The sequence below is a fragment of the Chaetodon auriga genome, chromosome 4, assembly GCF_051107435.1.
Source record: "Chaetodon auriga isolate fChaAug3 chromosome 4, fChaAug3.hap1, whole genome shotgun sequence".
Classification (NCBI taxonomy): domain Eukaryota; kingdom Metazoa; phylum Chordata; class Actinopteri; order Chaetodontiformes; family Chaetodontidae; genus Chaetodon; species Chaetodon auriga.
The window spans coordinates 11,914,050-11,924,867 of NC_135077.1; positions in this window are offsets into that span (position 1 = coordinate 11,914,050).

Below are 10,818 nucleotides of genomic sequence, written 5' to 3' on the forward strand. Positions count from 1 at the left end.
GTTTTTGATGACACTGTTAAATTTCAACTTGTGGAATGCTGTTATAGCCTGCTGACCATGCTAGCTCCTGCAGTTTATGCTACCAACCATACCCTTGCCTTTTCCCTCCCCTTTTGCCAACACTCTACCATGCAAAATGTCAGTCTGATCGTGCTCTCTTACTTGAGTTACAAACATTATAAAGAGAAGAAGATACAAGGTGCAGCACAACATGGAAAACAAGGTATGGCAATTAAATATTTTTCACGCTTCGATGGCAGTTTTAATTTTGAACAAAAAGAGCCTTCTGTCTTCCTCAGACTCACCACTCACCATAAATATGAGTGTTGAACAATTCCTTTAATCTGCAATTGGCACATTGGGGGTAGGAATACCGTTGCTGTAGATCTGGTAGATTTTAGCTGTCAGTATACGTAGCAGTTATAAAAAAAAGTGGAAAAATACGTCTTCATGAGCACGGCAACGATACATATTTATAAAACATGCTGCAATATCGTATATTATTCTTTCTCAGCTGTAAGTTGAAAATAAATTTCCTCTTTGAGCCATTTGGCTGCCTTGATCTCTATCCATAACATCTCCTGGAGGGCCTTTGGGAGGAGGCCAGAATAGTAGAGGTAACTCCAGACAGCCATGGCAGGGGGGAGTGTTTGGCACTTGCTGAGCTGTGTGTCCTTTAACAATAACATTTGTGTTTAAATCACTCAAGCTTGACAAATTTAGATTTGAAGTGAAAGCAAAAAGCAGTTTTGCTCCATGTTGAAGGATGTGTGCACCCTCATAAAAACCAAGAAATGGAAAGCTTCCCAAATGGCAGGGATGATTTTTTTTTTTATTCCTTTTCATGCAGAGCTGACAAGCTAATGTTCACATAACCTTTGTTCTGTCTCTGAGGACCTTATGAAAAAGTCAAGGCACTTGACTCAAAGTCTATTCATCATACTGATTGTACTACCTGTTGTGATTTATGTTGCTGTCATGCCACACACGGCTCCAAATGTAAGAAATCAGAAAAGGATTTTGTGCTTTATCTGTCACATTTCCTTACAGTGCAATTAAAGAAAGAACATGCAACTTGTGTAAAAATCGATATATCTGTTGTCACATGGAAATTATGCTTTGTATATGCTTAAGACAAAGAACCTCCAAATGTTTAAGCCACCTGTCGGAATCAGATTTTTCTGTCATAGATTTGTGGCACACACACTTCACCATGGCACCAGAACAGTAACTCATGGCACTGTAACAACAGCAATTCATAATCTGCCAAAGAAGTGAGCGCAAACAACAGAAAAAGGATAAAGATGTAGTGTTGAAAACAAATGTGTAGCTTCGAATGCAGCCGATGAATTCCCACTTAAAATTGCTGGCACTGCAGTATATTTTGGGCTGTTTAAAATGAATGAATGTGCGACCGGCAGAACATTAAAATTCCATGCAGAAGGCAGGGAGACTTTGGCAGCCACATTTTGTATTTACAGACTGACAGAAAGACAAAAAACAGAATACCTCCGGTCTAAGCTGTCACCAGCAGAGGCATAAAAACTGAATTAAATGTGTCCATGGTAAAGAATTATGTTTATTTTCTTCTCACTAGTCATTGTCCTGAGCACCAACCTGGTTTCATTGCAGTAAAGTGCAATTTTCAAGTGTGGACTTGAGTATAAACTGACTAGGAGAAAGGAAAGAACATTATTGCAGTCTGGCTATCATGAACATTCACGGAAGAAGCAAATGATTTGTCCTGTATCTTAAAAGTAAGAGAGGATGCAGTTAAAAAGTCTGGGGGAGCAACATAGAAGTAATGGTAAAGAATAATAAATAATATATTATAAAAGTAACAATATAGCTTTTTTAAATAAGCAATGTGTAATGAATTATATATAGCGATTGTTTTTGCTATCCGTACTGCGATCTGTTTTCTCCTTTACTTACAATGACATAACAGCAGCAGTTTGCAGTCATCTTTAGTAAAACCTTACAGAGTGATCCAACTTTGCAACTTTTTACAGTGTAATCACAGAACTTTAAACAGAAGAAGGCTGTTTCGAGGAAATAGATTATTTCCACTTCAACCAGATTTCCCCCAAATTAGATTCCAGAAGCCTCACTGAGAAGGTGACAAAGATTTCATTAAAGATATGGTACCCGTCTTCAAAGATTGAGTGTCTGACCATTTCTTTGTACTTTCTTTTCTAGCAGCTACACTCAATACTCCAAATAAGTATTTTGTTTACTTAAAGTAGATGCCCAACATTTTATGACGCTGTGGTGGCATCTGCAGTCTTCTACACAGTGGTCTGCTGGGGCTGCGACACGGACAGAAAAGGACTGAACAAACTGGCTGGAAAAGACAGGCTTAAATAGACTGAGGAGAGGAGACAAATGATGGAACAGGTGAGACAAATGAGGGACAGGTGAATTAAATCAACAATTACAAAGGCGGGAAAACACAGGAAGTAAAGCAAAAGATAACACATGAGGACAGCTTTCAACATAGAATAGGAAATGACAAAACTAACAACCAAAACCATGACACCCACTTTGCTTGGTGATCAGAATTGCATCAGCAAAGAGAGTCCAAGTCATCCCTTGATCTTTGCTAGTTGAGAATCTCATCATTGTTCATCAAATATAATACCCTCGGCAAGATATTGGTTTTTTTTCAATAACTGACTGCAAACTTTCTGACTTAACAGGTTAAAATTTAAGGCATACAAATTTGCATATTCTTTGTGGATGTTGACCCCTAGATAAATCCCAGTTTAGTTGGATGTCAGAGCTTATGATTTGGTTTGGCCTGTAACTGCTCTTTGGAATATTCTGTTAATAACCTGAGGCTGAACTAAAAACGTCCAAGAATGTCTATAATTGAGAAACTGAACTGTCTGTGTTTGACAAGCAAATTATGATGTCGTCTGCAAATAATGAATTTTTATGCTCTTGACCTAGCATGTTTATACCTGTAACATGAACTGTAAGTGTAACTGAGTGATGGCCTGACTGACGCTTCAATAAACATTGCAAACACCGATGAATTTATTGGACAGCCCTGTCTGGTCCTCTCCTTCCAGACTGGATGAGTTTGATATGGCTCCATTTATCTTTTGTCTTGTCCTTGAGCTATTGGACGACGCTTGAATAAATTTAATAATAGTAAAAGTCTCATTATATCCGAATTTGCATAGTTCTCTATAAAAAATTACGAAAATTACCAATTAACTCGATCAAAAGCCTTTTCTACATCAAGGCTCAATAATACTGCTTGAATTTTATCTTTTATTTTAGGTTCAAATACATTCAGTGAGTTATCTTATTGTTATCTTATGTCTGCCTTCGCATTTTTAATTTCTAAGTGAATAGTTTGCCGATTTTCCGCCCACTTCATAATATCTTTGTTTTAGAGTGATCAGCTTTTTTAATATGTCATTTGAGCACATTTCATTCAATTCATTCTTCTATTTGTCTTTTTCCATCTTTACTGCTTGATTCAGAGTCTTTTTTATCTAAGTTTCCTTTTCTCTGCATGTTTAATTAGAGCAACGGCCAATAACCTTCCCCTTCAGAACCACTTAGCATGCATCCCAAACAATCTGTGGGGGTACTTCACCGTTATCATTTTCACCAAGATAATCCTTTATGTCATCCTTATTTGCTGCCTCATTTGGTTTAGACTCCCTGTGTTTAACCTTCAGGTAACCTTCGTCTTTTCATGTCCATGGTCCCACTATTGCAATTTATCACCGTACAAATCTTTTTGAGACACAAAAAAAATAGTCAAACCTTGAATAGAGAAAATGTGAGTTGGAAAGAAGGTATTGCTCCTCTTTGTCTTTTCAGATCATCCTTATATCTGAAAGTTCCCCATTATTCATTTAAGATTTTTTGTTGTTTTCTTCCCTCTTGAGTAGCAAGCTGAGATTTTTCCAAGGTGAGGTGAAGTCGAACATTAAAGTCCCTCCCTGACCCTGAGCCTCTGAGATTTATTGAATTCGTTCATAGAATTCCCAGTATCAGTGCAAATCTTCGATCAATGTCTTTCTTTTTATATGTGCACTCAAAGTTTCATTTACTAGAAACTAAATTTGCTATCCCTCTCAGAACTCTGACTACAGGTAGAATAATAATTGACTTTGTACTTTGTATTTTTCTTTTTTTTTGGGTTCATTTTAGTCCCTTTCAAACTTATATACCTATAGCACCACCAAAATACCCATAACATGATCTCTCTGATAAGTCCAGTGTCATATTGGGAAATGTGTTTGACAGTAAGATCTGTTTCATTACTTTATTTGCTTTTTGTTGCAAAAGGAGCCCACAAACTCTGTTCTTTTTTGACTAAACTATATTTTTAGGTTTAGTTTCCCATGCAGAACCTGGAACAAAGGTGGTACAGAAGGCAGTCCTAACCTTATAGGATTTCTATGCCAGTCTATGTTGCTTATTGTCATTGAACTGACATTGTCATCTCTTTTCTTTTAAGCTGGGGGACAAATGGTTGACAGGATGAAATCCTAATCAGTCCTTTGATGTTTCTGTGAGCAAACAAAGTATGATGGAGGAAGATAGGCTGCCTAATATCCTGAATCTTCACTCATCACACATGATGATTGTTATCCACAAAGCAGATCCACACAGGATATCTTTAAAGCTAGGGGACATTTTATCTAAAATCAGGTAAAAATGAACTTATTTCAGTCGTCATTTTATCTGCAAGTTAAAGTAGAATGGCTATGTAAATGCTGTTGGCATTATAAAAAAAAACAAAAAAACAACCATTCTGCACTATGGTGCAGGTACCACACTATCACATCCGTACACTGTATGTTCCAGTCAGAGGAACTTAACACTTGGAATTGTGAAGAGAAGCCAAACACTGATGTACAGCAGGGGTCTATATCAAAAATTGAGACGGGTTAGCAGCTAACTCTGAGTTCATCTTTCTGATCTTGTAGAGTTTTCACCAGTGTAAAGCTGTGCACTTCTTTGGAAAGTCTGCACACCTGGAAAGCAGGCAAGCAGAACTGTGTACATTATTAATAATCCTGTTGGTTGAGGGACAAACACTAAACAATGATTAATGGCAAAACAGCAGATAAGTTTTTACTGAACAAGCACTGTTTGAATTAGTAGGGAGTCAATGAGCGGCTCAGTTCCCCCAGAAGAGAACAGAGCTCCTCAGGACTCAACAGGATTTTGAGTTTGGGAGGGGCTCCAAAAACTGACCAAAAATAATGACCACAAGCATTTCTAATACTGCAGTGAATTAAATCTGTATCTTGCCATCAGCCATTTTAAATGTGCATGCAACTCTGCTGTGGTCAGTGGAGCTGATTTTTTATCTGTCAATAATGTCTGTCATGTGATTGATCCGGACATGTGCTGGGCGTTCTTTTATCTATCAGGACTCGTCACAATGCTGACTCCTGTTGCTCAACAATTGAGCAACAGGAGTCAGCTACGCCTCCTGCCAGGTATTAAGTTCAGCAGTGTATCCCCTCTGCATTAGCATTTTTTTTTTTTTTTTTGGTATGGGGGCTATGTCTATTATGCCAGAAAAAGTAAACCTCTCCAGTTGTATGTTGCGGTGTGTGTGTGTGTGTGTCTGTGTGTGTGTTGGCATGTTGGAGACAGAGAGAAATGAAAGCTACAGTGCCGAAAGGCTTTTCAGTGTCGAACTATAACTGTAGTAATAAACCTTTAAAATATTTGCCACTGTCTTTCAGTTCAGCAGCAAACGTCACTCATTTCACTGCTGTTTGAGCCATTTCTGAGTTCCACAAAATTCCAATTATGAAACCGCATCCTGCAGTAAATTACATAATACATGAAGCCCATTTAGCAGTGAGGTTTTGTACTGAGTCCCTGCTGAAATGTGCCCTGTTTATCAATGTCACTCTTCTGTATTATAAAGGAATGGGAATTTCTTCATTAAATACCCCAGTCACATACCTACCTTGGGCCTCTCCTCAGAGGAACAAAAGCCTTCCTGTACTGCCAACACTTGTATTATTAAAGCTATAGGCTGCATTATTTCAAGTCTAACTTGCTGATAAATTAACTTGACAACAACACTTTAAGGGCAGGCATCAGGGAGGAACAGTTTTCTATATTTGGAAACCTTTCAGAGACAGAGCTGACAGTCTAACCATCCCTTTGGTTCATGGGACATAAAACAGAACACCCACAAAGTTAACACTTTCAGTTGTTTGCAAAATGCACATCATACTTTTCAACAATATTACTCAAAAACATTTATACAGTACTGTAGTTTTTTATGGGGCCGGTCTTTGCATTTTCCTCTGATCTAAACAGTTTTCTCATCTTACCAAAATACTGTTTCATGTTGGGCAACTCCTTAAAAGGGAAATGAGTGAAGGGACCCAGACAGAACACAGCATTTAGTGTTTTCTGTGCATACTATATGACAACATGTCATACTGTTTGATGACATACAGTTTATCTTCCTGTTACCTCTCAGCAAGTTCAGCTGTATGTGTAGAAGCTGACTCTATGTGCTGAAGTCCATCAAAGGGGTACATATGAATCTACACAGGTGCATATGCATTGATGTACAGTTGCCTCCTAACATATTTTTTTTAGCTCTGGTTCAGTCTTCACCGACATTTTGTGCTCATATGGAGCTTTGGTGTGTAAAAAGTACCAGAACAAAACCCCAAACACTGCAAACATACAGTATGTGTACCACGTCCAAAGCTTCCCCCTTTGTGGATGAACTGTGAAAGAAAATTTCATAAAATCAACAGACAGACACAATCAAAAATGTAGAACATGTACTTAGAGTGCATGCCGTAATGTGTCAACTATCCAACTCACCTCCTCTATGCTCAGAGGCATTGAGCAGTTCAGTGCAGATATAGATGCGGCTTCTGCTTGCATGTCAGCAGTGGCAATTATTCCTGTAAAACCTCTCACCTGCAGACAAAAACAGAATGTACAAACAAGTCATACTTACAACATCTTAGCAACCTTTGAAATCTGTCAATGGCCCATTAACCATCAACATACTGCAGCATGTCCTTTGCTCTTTAACACCAGCATAGTGACAGCCTTGAAAGCATTGATGTCACAGACAAGAGACTGCTTGCACTCAGACCTTCTGTAGAGACGAGCCCTCGTGATGAATGTAGATATTGGAAAGCAGAGACAAGACATCATTTCTTTTAATTTTCTTTGAATGGGGCCTGTTCTGAACGGTGTCCTAAAAAAGAAGGATGGGCACACCTTTCATCTCAGTTTTTGCAGTTTCATCCCTCTCAAGGAGAAAAAGACCTGTAATGGTGATCTTGTAGAACAGGCAATAAAGACGTTTGCAGACTGAGAGGCTTTATGGCACTTGGCTAAAATGTCATTCAAAATGCATTTACCTGGCTCACGGCAGCAAGTGCCAGGGGCTGAAGACCTTTGGGGATGACACCCAGAAAACTTTAAAACAGTAACAGTGCTGATTGAAATCCAAAAAAAGTTTCAAAAGCCTGTGAGAGTTTTTAAAAATCCCTCAAGAGATCACACTGAATGAATTGCATTTCTAACTAACTTGGTCTCAGAGAGAGAGGGGGTCTATTTTACAATAATTTCTTCAGCAATAAAAGAAGAATTAATTAATTTTTAAGGAAGCTCAGCTGTGTGCCATCAACGCATTGCAGTGTAGTTTCTGCCTACAGAGAAGCAGTAAGTTGAATATCGAGAATTATACTTGAAGTATGTAAGAGCATGCAGACCCATTCAAAATATGAATTTGTATTAGAGACCAGGCAGTAAGTGTTTGCCATCCCTCTATCAAGTAATGCAGAGAAAGATACAAAATGGAAATGAAATGGAAAGACGTGCATTTGCAGCTCAATGAGATTTTTTCAATCTCTTTCTTTTTGTACAAGAGCAATGGAAGAATGTTTAAAACATACAGTTAATACAGTTATTTTCCCCTGAGCACCAAACTTGTCAAAAATATGCGAGAACACAAATATTCCAGACATGTTCAGCATAGAAAAAAGGTTCTGCAGAGATTTTCACTCCTGGACGCTTACCTTTCTTGTCGAGGCACTAACATGTTGATTTTGTCAGATAAACAGACTAATAGAAAGAGATGTACACAGATCCTGATCCCCTGACTGATCCCCTGTACAACCCAGAGTCCAAACTGTCTAAAACATAAATTGCCACACTGCATTCATTCTCTTACCTGCCGCCATTCCCCTTTCATCTGTTCACCTGCTCAGCCAATACTTTTCCACTTTCACTATCCTTGCCAGCCACGCCCACCTGCCCACTCACCTGATCCTTATTCCCAATCAGCCCAGTATTTAAGCTGCTCTCCCACACTCACTCACTCATTGCCAGACTGTTCTTTGCTTCCATGCAATACTCTCCAGCATCTACGACTGGACTGATCTCTCGCTGCTGAACCTGCCTGTCTTGGACTATGTCTCCTCTCCTGTTCCCTGGTAAATACTCCAGCCTTCTGCCCCTGGCTAAGAGTTTGCCCTGCACTTCCTGGTTCTTTGTTTGCCTGTGTTTGTTTAGTGTTTACCTCACCAAACATTTCGAGAGACTTTGAATCCGCCCGAAAAGACTGAATGAAGTGAGTTTCCTCTGCACACCCGGCGCTCTGCAGCAGTGAATAGACTGAGAAACTCTTCGCTGAACTTTGTACCTGTTTCTGCCAAGTCAGATTAAAGTTGGTACAAGCTATATCCGTGTTCTGGTGGCGCTGCATTTGGGTCCTAAAGCAATTCATTAAATAAAAACAGAATGCAATTGCTCGCAAATGAACAGAGTTTACCGACAATGTTTTCATGAAGTGTTCCTGAGCCCATGTACTAATATCCTTTATCCAATCATGTGTTCACAAAGTGGTGAACCTCGCTCCATCCTTGCTTGTGGTTGACTGAGCCTTTCCAGGATGCCCCTTTCATACTCAATCATGATACTATCACCTGTTACCAATGAACCTGTTTACCTGTGGAATGTTCCAAACAGGTGTTTTTGGAGCATTCCACAACTTTCCCAGTCTGTAGTTGCTCCTGTCCCAACTTGTTTGAAACATGTTGCTGCATCAAATTCAGAATGAGCACGTACAAGAACACTGTGTGGACTGGAGGAATCACTCCTATGTAATTCATGCAAAAATATGTTTCATCCAAAATGTAATAGCCAAACTATTTAGTATATTTTTAGGAGACAGGGGTTGACAACACCCATCCATTCCCAGACGAGAGTCAACACTCTCATACACATTCCAAGCAGCAGTCTCAGCAGCACCAGGAAGACAAATCCACACAGCACTTTTCTCAGAGACAGTGGAAGAGCTGGCATTACATTGACCACCAGCCCAATTCAATCTAGAATTCACTCTAAACACTCAGCCAGCCCAACGCTTCATCTGACAACTCATCAACCCTTGTTGCCTCGGTTCCCGGCTCACCCCTGGGCCCTGCCACATTGCCCACATCTTGTCCAACCTTCACCGGCCATGCAGAGCACAATCTGAATCATGAGCCCTGCTAATTATAAAGATGACAGAAAGAGAGAACAGCTCTCTTTTGGTCGGCCAGGCGAAACGGATAAGGCCAATAAGGTCAGCAGATGTCCGGTTCTGCCCGCCAACAATGTGGACACATTTATTCTCAAACTTACTCTTGGTTAGAGCTAAAAACAGCAATTGAGACCTTTAAGTTCATGATTGAGATTACTCATTTCATTCGTTAGATGAAATAAGAAGAGAGGTGGCGAAGCAGCTATTGCACCTTCATTGAAACATACAGTGTTTCATCTACTGTTTCCACAATCAAATGTTTGTGCAGACTTTTTTGATGACATTGCAAATGGTCCATTTTTATTGCTTTTGTCAGTTATTTCAAGCCTCATACAGAACAGCAGCATCAAAACACTCTTCTGCATTCTGAATAATGTTGGACAGACTCAGCACAGACTGTGAAGAGTCATATGAAAGGTCTTAATATCCTGTGACAATCACATGCACTTTAAACCCCATACAGTCTATTCACAAAAACACTGAGGACACCAGTCTGTATCTACTCCGATTTTTCATGTGCTTTGGCTTCTGTCAATGACATTGTTATTAATTTCCCTTCAATTTATGCAAAAAAGAACTTCACAGATAAACACCATAATGGTTAAATTCCCACTAATGAAAGTGCTGGAAAATCAAAAACAAAACTTCAAGGCCTCCATGACATTTATAAGGTTCACATATACAATTTCAGACCTGAGAAGTGCAAAACATTAAACTCTCTGATACGTGAACAAAAAGAATACATGAATGTTATTCGCTGCTGTTGATTGACAAATGCTCACACACGACACATAAACGTATCTTCCGATCTGAAGCCCCCGTCTGCAGGATGACATCGTCTTGTGATGGTTAAGGTTTGGTTCACTTTAGGCACAAAAACAACTGCTGATTCTCCTTTGGCTCCTCCACATCCATATCAGAAAAAAAACAACATCACATCAGCAGTAACACAAAACTAATGTAGTTAATATACCGTTAACTGTGGAACCTTGAGGAGTTTGTGCTACATCTAAAACGCTCTTGTTTTTAATGGCCAGGCATCAGCAGTGCTACAGAGAGTAAACAGTTCTGCCATACCAGGTTGTTTCCAAAAGGCCCTGAAAACCTTAAACTTCTCAGCTTTTCACAGTTGTTTTCCATACAGTGGGTCTGCTTCCCCATCACTGAACTAAATCAAAGACTGGCTGTGCCCAAATGTGGTCCACCTAAACCTGAAGATTTTAGAGTAATACATGTGTAAGGTGCCAAGCAAAAAGGAAACA